The following is a 15,711-nucleotide window of genomic DNA, read 5'->3' as shown; positions in this document are numbered from 1 at the left end:
GAATTCTAAACTTATCAATAAAATAAGGCGTTACATCAAATGATATAGGATTGGAAGTCGGCCATTCAGCCCATCGAGTCTTCTCCACCATTCAACGAACTCATGGCTGATGTGATAATCTTCACCTCCATTCTCCTACCTAACCTCGATAATGCTTCATCGTCTTTCTGGTTAAATATCTGTCTGGCACAGTTTGAAAATACACAATAAATCAGCCTCAACAACAGTTTCAGGAAAGAGTTCCACAGAATCACTGGGCCCTGAGCAAAGAAATTCCTCCTCACTCCTGAATTAAATAGGCAATATCTAATTCTGAGTTCATTACCTCTGATGCTCTCTTCAGACCAGAGAGCAAACCATCTGCCCGTATCTGCCCTGTCAAGATCCCACGAATATTGGAAGTTTATAATTGTTCTTATGTGATTATAGAGCTCCATTTTATACAGGGTTGGCACCATGTTTGTAAATCTCTGCTGTCCCTTATACCGTCCTTACATATTATTAAGGCAGGTGGAGAAAGTTATGTGAGGCAACGGTTGAAATTTCAAGCACAGCCGAGAATTGGAACTTGAAATCAGCGAGTGATTGGAATCAGATTGGTTAACACAAGAACGAAATAGAGTAATTATAAATCTGACAAATGACAACCTAATCATATTCCATTGACATTCAATCGCTTTACTGTAACCTAATTCCCCTGTGTAATCGGCCACGGAGCTAGAGTTTGGGAAAAACGGATTGATAACGGCGATATAAACACTTTCACAACAAAAACATGTCCGTTGGTAGACAGTTTCGGATTGTAAACTCAACTCATTGCTCCATGAATCCTCCATTGTTTGCAAGATAAAAATGAGATGTGGAACAGGACTCTCTCCATTTGTCGAGATGGGTGTGACTTCAAAAACATTTAAGGAACTGGACACCATCCACGACAATGCAGTCACTTGATTGTCCCCGATTTAAAACCTGAATATTTATTCCTTTCACCGTTAAGGCACAATTACAGCAGAGTGCACCAACTACACGATGCACTGGAGTAAGACACCCGAGTATTTTTGACCGAACATTCAAAGCTGAACAGCTGTACTGACGAACGGAACAAGGTTGGAACATTCAACGGAACGCCACGATTTGCAAGTTCCCCTCCAAGGCCAATAGCGGCCTGACTTCGAAAGGAATCAATGATAAACTCAGTGAGTGGTGACTCAGTCTTGATGGGCAAAGTTGCATAGTTCAGCCCTCCATCTTTAATCTAAAAACTTAATAAATGTTGATTAATGCAGTGACCACACTTGTGCTCCGACCTTGAGCTATTCCCTAAACTGTTGTTTGCTAAAGTTCTACTAGCTGAAACATTCTGTGGTCAACAACAGAAAAATCCAAAATCCCTCTCAATCAACTTATTCCCCTCAAGATGAAAGTGGTGCTGGAGAAACACAGCAAGTCCGTCAGCATCTGAGGAAAAATCAACGTTTCGGGCAAAGCCCTTCATCAGGAATGAGACAGTCTATAAGGTGAAGAGATAAATGGGAGGTCGTGGGTTTGGGGAGTAGGTCGCTGAGAGTGCAGTAGGTGGATAGAGGTGGGGGTTGACGGTGATATGTCAGAGAGGAAGGTGGAATAGATAGGTGGGAATGAAAATACACAGGTGGGACAGGTCAGGAGGACGGTGCTGAGCTGGAAGGTGAGAACTGGGGTCAGATGAGGGAGTGGGAATGAGGAAACTACTGAAGTCCACATTGATGCTATGGGGTTCAAGGGTCCCAAGGAAGAAGATGAGGCATTGGGTAGTGAGGGAGTGGCGAGGGGGTGGCTCAGGACCTGCATATCTTCAGGAGTGTGGGAGGCGAAGTTGAAATGTTTGGCCTTAGGGCAGTGGAGTTGATTCTTGCAGGTATCCTGGAGATGTTCTCTGAAGTGCTCTGTCAGAAGATATCCGGTCTCCCCAATTTAGAGGTGACCGCATCTGGAACAGCAGATACAACAAATGACATCTGTGGAAGTGTAGGTGAACCTTTGATGGAGCCTTGGACAGAGGTGAGGGGTACGATGTGGGTTCAGGTTTTGCAATTCCTTCGGTGGCAGAGGAAGGTGCTGGAAGGGAATGGTGGGTCACTTGAGGGTATGGGTAGTCACGGAGGGAAAGGTCTCTGAGGAAAACGAATGGGTTTGTGGAGGGAAATATATCCCTGGTGGTGGGGTCAATTTAGAGGTAGTGAAAATGTCGGCAGATGATGTGATGTTTGCGGAGATTGGTGGAATGGAATTGAGGACCTTCCTCGTGTCCTTGATCTGTACTTGTTGTGTTTGGAGATATGGGATTCATGGTTGGACGTGCAGAACATGGATGAGATGCGTTAGAGGGCATCTTCAACCATATGGGAGGGGAAGTTCCGGACTTTAAAGAAGGTCATCTGTTGTGTTCGGTTGTGGAACTGGTCCTCTTGGAGCAGATGTGGCAGAGGTGGAGGAGTTTGGAATACAGGATAACATTGGTGCAGGAGGTGCGGTGGGAGGAGTTAAAGTCCAGATAGCTGCGAGAGTCAGTGGGTTTCTAAAAAAACATCAGTAACACTGACCTCCAGGGATATGTTTCACTCCCTACCCCTATCCACTTTCCGCAAAGACTATTCCCTCCATGACTACCTAGTCAAGTCCACACCCTCCAATGACCTACGCTCCCCTCCCAGCACCTTCCTCTGCCACCACAAGAATTGTAAAACCTGTACCCACACAACCCCACCTGTGCCCTCTGCCCAAAGAAACCTTCCACATCCATGAAAGATTCACCTGCACTTCCACACATGCCATTTATTGCATTCGTTGCACCCGATGCAGTTTCCTCTACAGTGGGGCCACCAGACACCTTCTTGCAGAGCGCTTCAGAGAACATCTCCAGGACACCGGCAACAATCAACCCCAACGCCCAGTGACCGAACACTTGTACTCCCCCCTCTGCCACCCTCCCGAGGACATGCAGGTCTTGGGCCTCCTCCACCGCCATTCCCACACCACCCGATGCATGGAGGAAGAACATCTCATCTTCTGCCTCATGACAGTTACCCCATGGCATCAATGTGGATTTCACCAGTTTCCTCATTTCCCCTCACCTCCCACCTTACCCTGGTTCCAACCTTCCAGCTTGGCACTGTCCTACTGACCTGTCCCACCTGTCTATCTTCCTTCGCACCGATCCACTCAAACCCTTCTCCGAACTAACACTCTTATCTCCACCTCCATCCACCTATTGCTGTCTCAGCTAAATTCTCCCAAACCCCACCCCACCCATTTATCTCCCCAACCTCGAGGCTCCCAGCCTTATTCCTGAAGAAGGCCTTTAGCCCAAAACGCCTTTTTTTTCTGCGACTCGGATGCAGCCTGACCTGCTGTGCTTCTTCAGCACCACTCTCATCTTGACTCTGATCTCCAGCAGCTACAATACGCACGTCCGTCCAACTAATTCCCCTGCCCATTGACCTTCAGCGACCATGAATGTCCACTCCAAGATCTATTTGTCTGTCTACACCACACAGAATACTCCTTGCTATTGTTTCTTCTCCCCAATTTCGTTAACACTCATTGGTCTGAATTCAATGCAATTCACCATTTTTCCTTTCCATCTTATTGATACATCCCTGCAGTCTCTGACATTCCTCGTCATAGTCAACTACACGACCAATTGTTAAATCATCAGCAAACCTCTGAATCATGGCTCCTAAAACTAAGTCTAAATCATTGGTCCACATCAAAAAACAGTGGAACTCCACTGGAAACACGCATACAAACATGGTTCATTGCTGGTTGGGGTTAACAGCTGCGATAACAGCAGAATCGGCCTCCTGCTGTTATTTGTAAACTTGCTGTTCACTCTGTCAGTTGTTCTCCAGAGTGATCACTTCTCACATATGGGTGTGATGAGTGACCTGTGCGCATTCTGACTGAGAAAGTGAGTTTACACCTCAGCGGGTAATTGAATCCCTTCCTGCAGTCACCCCATGGCCCTGACTTCTTGGCATTGCGGGTATCCTTGTGTCTACTTAGTTTGATAAACTGTTGAATTCGAGTCCACACAGGCATGATTCCCATTTCCCCGTTGTCCATATATTTTTCTGCTTCCTTATTTTCCCACGAAAGGCTGTTATCATTGGTCTGAAGACCATTAGTTCTTCATTCTTCATTCGCCTTGAACTTAGTCAGGGAGAATTTATGGGTGAACCACATTGTTGTGGGTCTTGAGTCACATGTTGACAGGACTCGTTATGGTCGGCAGACTTCCCTTTCGAAGGGACATGAATGAATGAGTATTCAGCACTATAAAGTTATTGTCTCTGTTCCTGAGATTGGGTTTATTTTCCAGATTTTTTCATCGAATTTAAATAACAGCAACTGCCACGTTCCAGTCTCCAAAGTTTACGAGCCCAATATATCGCCGCTGCACTACCAACTCCCTGCTGCATTTCTCCATTCAAAGAATGACATTGTCAATTTAGATTATCCCAGACGGAGAGAGAATACTACGCGTTCCTGGAAGCAATGTACAATGGATTGGAGTGTTTACTGGAGCAAGAGAATGATGTGGAGACGATGTGAGCAAAATCAGTTCTTACTGTCAAAGTAACAAACTTCCACTTTGTTAAGGATAATCTCTTAGAATGCTTTCAATACATCAGCCTCTCAGTTAAGGCTCCAGTAAGCTTCCTCTGAGCCAATCCTCAGTGCTGGTTAATGCTGCTGCTGAACCTTAATAATATAATAAATTGAGACCAAGATGTCCTTCCATCTCACCTTTGACCAGAAGCACTCCCATCCTCAGCATTTCACACGCTTGAATAAATAGACAATGTCGTTTCACTGGTGTCGGGGAGTCCAGAACTAGAGGGCATAGATATAAGTTGAGAAGGGAAAGATATAAAACAGACCTAAGGGGTAACTTTTTTATACAGAGGGTTGTGCGTCTATGGAATAAGCTGCCAGAGGAAGTGGTGGAGGCTGGTACAATTGCAACATTTCAAAGGTATTTGGATGAGTATAGGAATAGGAAGGATTTGGAGGGATATCGGCAGGGTGCTGGCAGGTGGGATTAGTTTGGCTTGGGATATTTGGTCGGCATGGACGGGTCGGACCAAAGAGTCTGTTTCCATGCTGTACATCTCTATGACTCAATGACCGCACCTTTACCAAATTTTGTCACTGGTGCCACAGAATAGCTTCACGTGCTCATTTCCTCCCCCACTTCCGGGTTGATGTTAGCGGACGTGCCACAAGGTTTGCCTGATTCTGGTTATATGAACAGGGGTTATGCTACTGACTGCAGCAATGGGAACCTCCTTGTGTGGGTAAGTTAGTGAAGCAAAATTTTAAAACTCATTGCTATTGAAACATACATTGCACCAATATCTCGCACTATCCTCTGAAACTTTCTGTTTCTTGAAATCCATCAAACTCAGTCTTCAACATGCAGTCTGATGGAACCACCACAGCGTCTGAGGATATCGAATTTAAAATTCAGCCAATTCTGAATTCCCACATACCTCCTGTCCCTCGCCTAAAATATTGTTGTGCATCTGCTTCTCTTCCTAACATATATTCTGTCACTGTAATTATTGTTGTTTTTAAACGCGTGTCTCTGCATGACTCAGTGATGGTTTCAATGATAAAATATTCTGCATTGTGGCCGCAGTAAGCTCGTAGGAATCCGAGTCACTGCATTTTATTCCTTGTGACTCACGCAGAGGAAGCACAGAAAGAAATTAGTTTATTTTACTTGAAAACATTCTCCGACATTATGATTACTTTGCCAACAAACCCCTCTCACACACACACACACACATCTCTGCGAGTCATATATCAGGATTTAGACTCACCCCTTCTCAGAGTCTTTCCTCCCTCCCGCAATCACTTAGGTCTTTTACGTTCCCCCTCCCATTTCCCTTACAATCATTTTCACATTGGCCCGGTTCAGTTGGTGTTGTTGCGTTCACTGTTGCTGGGTGACCACGCCCAAGTCTCACCATCGGGACCTTCAAACCAGTTGATCCATTCGGATACCCCGGGTGTGAGATCAATCCTCATGTAGCTGCTTTCACTGAGATGAACCAGCGATTATTGAAACATCAGACTCAGGAAAAGGGCACAGGGCAGCATTGAGGAAAATAAACTTTATTTTAAAAAAACACCAGTTTTTTGTCGAATTGCGCATCATTTATTTCACTTGTTCATTCGGCTCAAGCGAGACCAATGTGTGTAGCTATGCCATTTATATTAGAGCAGGGATGTGATCGCACTGGAAACGATGCAGGGGAGATTTGATAAGTTATTGTCTGGGCTGAAGAAGTGAGATTGGACAAAGTAGAGTTGTTTTTCTTTGAGCAGAGGAGATTGTGGGGGGCACGATTAAGATGTAAAAAAGAACTGAGGGATATGGATAGAGTAGATTGAAATACATGTTACACTTTGATGGAGGCTTCGATCACGGTTGGCCATCGATTCAAGGTCAGGGGCGGCAAGATTAGAGTGACGGAGAAAACCGTTTTCAAACAGTGGGTGGTTGAAATCTGGAATCCAGTGTATGGAAGGATCGGAGAGGCAGGAATCCCCATAACCTTCCGAAATATTCCGATTGGAATTTGGGATGCCAAGACATACAAGGCTATGGGTCAAGTTATTTGAAATTAAGTTTGGACAGTTCAGTGATTGTTACTAATAGCTGTCCTTCCAGTCTCGAAGGGACATTTCACAGGAAGAACTGTTCTGTTTTAATCAACGTGGGGGAGTACTACTGCTCCCGGGGAGACAGAGTGACAGCGATAGCACAAACACGTGACTTCTGCAAGCTGTACCTAGTGTCAGTGTTGGAATGAAAATCATTAAATACTTTTGCTCTGTAGTGAGCTGTTTTTTTAGAGCAGGTAGTTCAGGAAGATATACATTCTGCCCTTTCCCACTAGCCCATACCACTGAATACCGGCACTATGCAGGAAACTTTCTTTTTGTACGCCATCGTCCAATCCTTCTTGACCTCCAGCACTTCCCCATATGGCACATTCCACGAAATCCAAGAAGGTGTAATGCTGATCGTTTATGATGTCTCTCCTCACTGTGAAAGGTTCATTGATTTATCTGCCCATCACTCAATTTAGCAAATAGATTTTCCAGCTCACAATGTGATCTCGTCCAGACTGGGGAGAGAAAAACAGAGCGGGTGACAAACATGTGTACACCTACGTTCTATCTGCAAGAAAAAAAAGACCATGAGCTTCCAGGTTCCTGTCACTGCATCACCCCACTGTGTTCCCATGTCTCCATTTCAGTTTGGTCTCCTGCAGACCTCCCGCATTGCACAGCGCGAGTTGAAAGAGCGGCACGTCATTTCCTGCTGAGAGACTGTGCAATCTTCAATACCCAGTATCGAGTTCAATTATTTTAGATACTGTACACCTTCTTACACGTTCCTGCCCCACCTCCACATATCATTCGTTCCAAAGGTGGATGGTTTGGCTCGGATATCTCTCCCAGATGCACTAAACCTGCTGATTTTGTTCAGATATGTCTGCTTTTCTTTAGATAATTTTGTTCTGTTCTGATTGACAGCCTTCAAGAAACGTGTGTTTGCACGGGAGGGTGGTCAGAGGAGATTTACCAAGGTGGTGCCTGAGCTCGACCATTCCTCCTGCAAAGATAAGGGAAAGTGAGGGCTGCAGGTGCTGGAGCTCAGAGTCGACAGTGTAGTGCTGCAAAATCACAGCACGTAAGACACGATCTGAGGAGCAGGAGAATCCATATTTCAGGTACAAGCCACCGCTATTTCATTACCAGCCGATGCCTGGACCAAGAACGTCTCATATTTCACCTTAGGACCCTGCAACCAGACGGGATAAATCTTTATTTCAACAGCTTCCTCATTTCGCCTCCCCATCATTATCCCAGTCCCAATTAGCCACTGCTCTCTGGACACGTCCATCAATCCCTCCTCTGAATTATCACATTCTCCCTCACCTTCATCCACTTTCCCATCACCTGACCACCAACCCCATTCCTCTCCCTCAATCTCGACTCAAAATCTTCATTCCTGATGAAGGGCTTATGACCGAAACATCGATTCTCCTGCTCCTCGGATGCTGCCTGACCTGCTGTGCTTTTAAAGCACTCCACTCTCGCCACTGCAAAGCTCGACTGGGGCTCTTTATCTGAGAGCGGAGAAAGCTGAGAGAGGAATTTACTAACGTGCACAGAAAGGGGATAGATATGTGTGACAGGAAGAAACTGCTTATGGGAAGTGTTAATAACCAGGGCTATAGATGAAATGCTAGAGAGAGGATGTTCAGAGAAGATTTAGGAAGAATGTTTACATCCTGAGTGTTGTTTGTGTAGACCTCACTCTTTGAACGTGTGGTGTCTTCAGGAGTATTTGGCCGTACACTTTAGGAGCTAGAGCATGCACGGATAAAGACTAGTTACTGGAAAGTGAGGCGAGGATAAACAGATGTTTGATGAAAGACTTGAACACCATAACTTTGGGTGCAGTAGAATGGAGGCTAGCGCAGCTCTGTGGCACAATGAGAGACGTGTTGGACATCTGCTGCATTGTTAAGATTGCGATTCAAAGTTTGTGGGCTTGAGTCCCACCAGAATCGGAGTTTAGTTCAGATTTCAGCTGAATCAATGATTGTTCCACTGACTCATCACCAGTTCCCATCGTCTGGAATTCTCGTCCCTGCTACTGACCAGAGAAGATTCCTCACTTTCTGGGTGGTGAGTTTTGAAGGAATCGTATCATTTGAAATATGATCAGCCCACAATCGGCTGTTCTTTCATAAAACCCACTGCAGAAGCCCACTGTCTCTAAACACATTTCCCTCCTACAGTTACACAGAGGTTTTCGGTTTATTCAGTGTCTTTTTCCCTTTGGGCGACAGGTTGTTGTGGATGGGCTGGGAAAAGACATTGAGGTGTTCGGTCAGCCATGATGATAACCAATGGCGCGGTAGCGCTGGCGGGTGAAATGGCCCTCTCCTATTCCTCTCTGTCTGTGCTGTTTCTGACAGAGGGTTTTAAACAATAACATGATGAGGACCCTGTGAATCTACACCACGGAATACCAAGGTCCTCCCCTTTATCCCACTGCTCTCAGAGCTGGAATACACCGCTCCTGTTGTAGCTTTAGATCAGACAGTGGAGGATTCTCCCAGGCGCTCTATCAGACTGTATGCTCCTTCACACAGGTTTCCAACTGGGCACATGGAGCAAACGGCCGTGAAGGCATTGGGGATTCAGGGACAGATTTCCCCATAGCCTGGCTAGAGTTCTGGCCACAGTAATAAACATGAATTTGGGACATTCAGTATCTTGCCCTGGATTCTTACCACTTTACAATTTAAACTGAAATTTAACTTACTCTTGTATAACATTCTTATATCTTCAGTATTCACGAAAACTGTGCAACATGTCCTTGGATGTACCCCTGGTGAAGATTGATGATGAGTGCAGTATGTTTCATGTTGTCGGTAGGAAGTTGCAGAAGGAAGTTCGGGAAGTGTCAATGAATCAAATTCTGTGCTAAATTGAAGTCGACCCAATGAGAAGCCCTGCGACATCGATAATATCACCTTGTAAACAACACAGCGAGCCACAGAAACCCAGTTTTCAATCCCATTTTTCTGTGTCCCGGTTCCTGAACCTGATGCTCGAATAGTCACAGGTCCATATCAGTTCCTCCTCCTTCTCTGCCTTAGCATTAATTCCAGAACCACAGCAAAAGTAGAACAGGCGGGTCGAAGGTCCCAGAGGTACGAGTAGGGCACGTTATAGGCTTACTGCCTGTGGCTCTAGTGGAGCAACTGATCAGCGATTGGTAAACATGCCGCAGTTATAATTTCAATCCTTATCTAAAGCTGCTTTTACTGACGTTGATCAGGAATTATTGGAGCATCAGACTGAAGTGTAGTTGAAGAATAATGTCAAATAAAGCAGAATCTATTCGAAAACGCCAGTTTCTGATTTGTGGGATTGTTCAGTCTTTGGGAAGGGTGTCAATTATTAACCGTAAAACTGCACATATTCACCAGGTAATTATCCATATGTGGATCGAGAAACAGAGGTGATATTTTAGCATGATGACCTTTTTCAAATCTCTGACACTGCACTGGATTACATTCTTGGAAAGGCTGTTCAACTCGTTTCATAGAATCCTCTTTGCTGCAAACTCACACAGCTCATTCAACCATTCGAAAGGAATTAGTTTTATCTCTTTGGGTAGATTGAATGTTGTCAGCGTATCTGGTAAAGTCATGACAAATAGTTTTGCTGCTGTGTGGAACAGAGGGTTCAAACAGAAATAAGGACAAGTCTTGTCGCTGGATTTTTCGGACAGAGATCAGTGAGTATTAAATGAACATTGTGAAAAATGTTCAAGGCAACAGATGGCAATGATAATGATGTTTGACATCGACAGGTCCATTCCTACTCACTAGAGTCACATTGTATTACAGATCACGTGAGCGGAGGAGTTGATGATCCTTATGGCAACCTGAGACAGTGCGACAATTAATCCCACGTTGTTAGTCTCACTTTATCCCATAAACCAGTTAGCAACGGACTGAGCTAACCGGCTTCCATTTAGTGCAAAGCTAAAACAAACAGCTCAGTACATGAACAATCTGAAGTATTTCACGGAGAACCAGCTGCTGCACCTTTCAACACCACCAGCTCTTACACTTAACATGTTCAGTTGCTGGTGTTATGCAATTTCTTTCCGATGAACGCTGAACAATTCGTGAGTGAGTCACTTTTGCCTCTCTATCCACGCAGCCCAGAATCCCTGTCCCTGTTAAATTCGTTCCTTGTGTGCTGGCACGTGGTTTTTCAATAATTCGGGAATCATCTTCTGAAATGATTTTTTTCTTTCTGAATAATCAATTCCGATACATGGATACAAAAAAAACAAATTCAAATTCGGCCAATTAGTTTAAATTATGCCCCTATCAAGTTTGAATGTGGTATTTTTACACTGTTAAAACCAATGAAACGATCCGACGTTTTATGGGACAAATATCGAACATTTTGAACTGTTACCCAGAGCGGCAAAGAACACCAAAGAAAGCAGAATACAGCACGGGGTAAATCCTTTGTGTTTTGCTGGTTTACATTAGATTTACCTCGTCACCTAACACCAGTTTCTGTGGTTGCTTTGTTGTTTTGCTCATTTGTGCATTTTGCCTCATTAACGATATTGAAGTTGTCCCCTCTACACAAAACGTCCGAACTTTTGCACCATTGTGCAAGAGGTGCAGTATGTCTAAGCGACAGGACACCCGACAATAACATCCGACGTTGATTCAATCTATCTATCCTGATTGACCCATGGAAACAGCACTGCGCTCTCTCCTCGTGTCTGGAAAACAATCCCTTCACAGATAATGTTACATCCCGCTCTTAGTGGGGCTTCTCATTCCATTGCTTTCAATTCCTCACAGAATCCGTTTCAACAGATTTTGTCACTGAGTCATTCCTTTGTTTGTGTTCAAATCCTGTGAGCAGAGGGTCCCAGTTGGAGCGTGCTGAGCCCATAACCCAGAGATCAGACCATACTCTGTGCACTGTACTGTGCTGTTCATCCTTTCACTAACAGCAGGTAGATGCATCTATGCTGTGCAAATTTTCACGCCTGTTTTAAGAAACAAGATAAGCAGTTCCTGGTTCCTGCTTTTGTTGTCACACAGACCAAGATTGTAAATGCTGGGAACAAGCACTGGTCCGGACTGTTTGCTCTCCCACGTCCGTTTTCTCCCCAGGAGGTGTTCAGATGATGGTCTGAATCGGTTTCTCCTGCTCCCTGTCACTCTCGGATGATGTGAGCTGTGAGATCTGTTCTCTGAACTGGGGGTAACGTGATAAAGCTTATACACATCAGTTCCAGTGTAACTGAGCGACAGTTACATCCCGTGCTGAGTCAGACAGCAGAGCCCTCGCTGTGACTTCGAGAAGGACACAGACATGTTCCCGATGACTGCGAGAGATTCTCTCTTTCCCAGCAGTTCTGCACTTTTCTACCTGTCTCAGATGGCGGTATTTGCACAAGGTTCCCAAAAGAATGAGTTCCTGTGCATGCACAATCTCCGTTTTGTTCAGCTTTCCAGAAGTTCCATAACTCCCACTCCCTCTAACCCCCTCCCGCGCTCCATAAGCCTTAATCTGGTTGATAGGAAACTGAAGAGCGGACACACATTGCTCTCCCACGACACTGATTGCTAATAGAAGACGAGTTCATTCAGCTCCTATGGTGGGAGCCCGCTCGTGGGGGAACTGACCAGCACATCCTCCTGGGAACCGGGAGTCAGAGCGGCAAGGAGCTGTTATTAAAACTCAGTGCTGCCTTCACTCCGAAACAACAGAAGAACCTTTTTTTAAAAAAAAACAAGGAAATTCACCTGATTTATGGATCATGCTTCTGCTGCGGTTCTGGCTTGTTGGTTTTGGGTGTGATATCGCCTCGGGTGGGTGATGTAAGTGCGAGCCCTGGGGTTTTGCATCCAGCTCCATTTTGGACTCAGGTATAATTGTGATGGATCGAGGTCACATTAAGGTACCGAAGCTTAAAGACACACAACAGTACCTTCTTGTAGACCGTTACTAGAGGAGAAATGGATTCCCTAACATCAAATGATGCTGATCCAGTTAATGTGGATTTTGCCGAGTGCACGTCCTGTGCGGAGTAACCTGAAAGCCTTAATCTGTCCAAAATGTTGTTTTTCTCATGCTGTGATCTGCATACCCTTGATTACTATGATCTGCATTTACCAATCGCAAACAAAATTTTTCACTGTACTCAGGTTCTCGTGACAATCAAATAAAGTCAATCAATCAAACTACACAGACGCTTCCCTATTGTTTGGTGCCAGCACAGCGAAGGTGGGCTGCATGGCCTCACTTTGCACTGTGACATATTTTGTGATTCTGAGTGAAATCACAGTTAAATTAACGGAATGTGGCAAGTTAGTCACAGGTTGCATTGACACAACCGGGACACATCTGCACCACAGTGTGTCACACAATAATCGTGAAGACCTTTTGAAATCATCCTCTGAGGTACATGCCACAAGCCAGACAAAAAGCTGAAGTCTGTGTGAAACTGCTATTGTCAGCGCTAACAGAGCGGCCCAGTCGGAGCGTTTTGGGCTCATAACCATGAAATTAATGGATTGAAAACATCCTCTACTCGTTGACAATTCCATGTTTCATTGTGTGTACTGTACCCGCCAGTGTTTCTCCATAATAATTCTCCATTCTACGCATTACATGTTGTTTCACTTTCCGCTTCCTTTCATTCAATGTATCTGAAATGAATATTTCATACCGATACACACGGGAAATTTACACAAATGAGGAAACACACTTGTGAAGTTCTGGAAGCTCTTTTCCTGTTCTCTGTCGGTGTGCTCTGATCTGATTCACAAAATCTCTTGCCAGAGCTGGGAATAAACTGGTGAAGATGAGACACATCAGATGTAGTAGAGTGCTATATGCGCATGACGCCCTGCAGTTATTCCCCACGCCGTTTCACACAGCAGTGTTCTCCCTGTGAAATGAAAATCTGTGAATTACAATTGGATCAATTTGTTGGAGACAGAATTGTGATACAGGGACAGCACGGCATTATTAAGACATACATCATCAACTGTGAATAACCACAGGGATATACAAGCGTCAGAGAGTCGCTATGGACTCGATGGGCTGAACAGCTTCTGTCGGCGCGCGAGTGACGCCACACATTGATGCTGTCCCTCTTCCTGTCTCTGGGACAGAGTGGCTGATGGTGAAACAAAGTCTCATTGTTAACCCTACCTTCTGCGTTCAACTGTCTGCAGCCCCGCAGCTCAGGGACGTGGGGATGGCTCTCAGTGAGTGAGACTTTCACTGGGATTGTCTTTATCTGGGAAAGTTGGGGCTCAGATGTTCACTGCTGCCCGATTGCAGCAAAGAAGCCGATGTTATTGTTACAAAAACCTTTCTGCAGGATTGCTGCGTGAAGATGGATTTTGAACAGCAAACAGGCTGCACAAAAATGCCCTCAGATGAATTTACCTGAGGGTAGAGATTCCGGAGTCCATTTGTGTCTTACCCGCCAGCTCAACATCTTTATCGCTTCTCAGATAAATAATATTTGCAGGAAGCTCCCAATCAAACTTGCTGATTCCCAGCACTTGATGGAACTGGCTGTACCGATGAGAGCGAGCTTTAGAGTGTAACCGCGCTTGCCTCCCCTCACACTGCTTGTCGGTGGAGGGAAATAGCTGAATACTCTGCCGATGGAGACAACTTAGTGCAAACGGAAGGGATAAACAGCACTGTCCCGTGAACAAGGAGATGGAATGACAAGGCGATATTCTTTATATACTTGGATGCTTAGAAATCTGAGAACAAACTGGGATGTAGTTGGACCTGAACAAACCTCAGCTGGTTTGGTGTTGGCAATGTAAGAGCGTCTAGGGCATGATCTTCACTTAGAAGCTGGTGTTAATACTGGCATGGGAGAATGTCTGACTTCAAATCGCCATCGAGCCTTGGTTGTTTGGTTTCACTGTTGCTCGGTCGTCCTATCAACTGTTTGATAAAAAGATGTAAATCATTAAGTTGCACCCTTTGAAATACCTTTGAGTTTTGGGATCAGAAGTGTCATTGTAGTGGGCATGGCACAGTACCACATGTGGTGAAAGTGAAACAAGTGTTAGAGGATGTTCTCCCACAGAACCCCACTCTGAGTAAATCCACCATCTGGATATTCACACAGTTCTGGGGGTGAAGGTTTAGGAAGTGGGGACGGGAAATGATTGAAAACAGCGCGGAACAGGTTGATGAGAATGGTGTGGTATATGAGGAATGTCAACAATAAAGGTCATTTGGAAAGTTGGGACAGGTCTCCTTGGAGAGCAGAAGGCCAAAAGCTGGCCTTGTTAAAACATTCCAAGACATGAGTGGGTTAGACAGAGGGAATAAGGAAGGGGGAATGCTCCCTACGCCTGAAAGGATCGAGAACGATTCTACAGAGTTTTAAAGACATGAGTAAAAGAAGAAAAATGTACATGAGGAGGAATGTTTTCACAAAGGGAGTGGTTAGGGTCTGACATTGACAAAGACCCAGTTTCAATCGAGTTGTTGAAAAACGAATTCAATGTTCATGTTGAAAGTAAAAATGTGTAGAGTTACAGGGAGAAGGCAAGAGAATGATACAAAAAGAGAAGCACATTTATCTCTGCAGAGAGCCAGCACAGCTAAGGTGTTTTGTTACACGTTTGTGTTTCTGACTGGAATCACAGTTCAACCAACAGGATGGAGGGAGGTAAACAACGGTGATATTGGCAAAGCCGGGACACATGACACAACAGAATGTTATCCAGCACGTACATGCCACAGGGAGGATGGCGCTGTCTGAAAATCCTGCAGGGTCTCCTGCGGATCAGACACAGGAAATTTCACTATTCGAACCGAATTAGCCATATGAAGGGGAGCCAAGGAGCCGGAGGATCCTGCTTCACAACTCAATTACTAAAGAAGCTTAGGCTCGAGTCCCTCCACTGCAGTTTCTGTGGCTGCGGCGTGTTCAAATAAAAAGCAGGCCTGGGAGTTTGCTTTAGGAGAGGGGGGTCAGTTGTCCATCTTATCATGATCGTGTTCGCCTCCCACACGGTAAATCGCGGGCTCAAGCTGATTTTC

The sequence above is a fragment of the Chiloscyllium punctatum genome, chromosome 17 (genome assembly GCF_047496795.1).
Source record: "Chiloscyllium punctatum isolate Juve2018m chromosome 17, sChiPun1.3, whole genome shotgun sequence".
In the NCBI taxonomy this organism is placed as follows: Eukaryota; Metazoa; Chordata; class Chondrichthyes; order Orectolobiformes; family Hemiscylliidae; genus Chiloscyllium; species Chiloscyllium punctatum.
Note: the sequence above shows the minus strand (reverse complement) of the source record.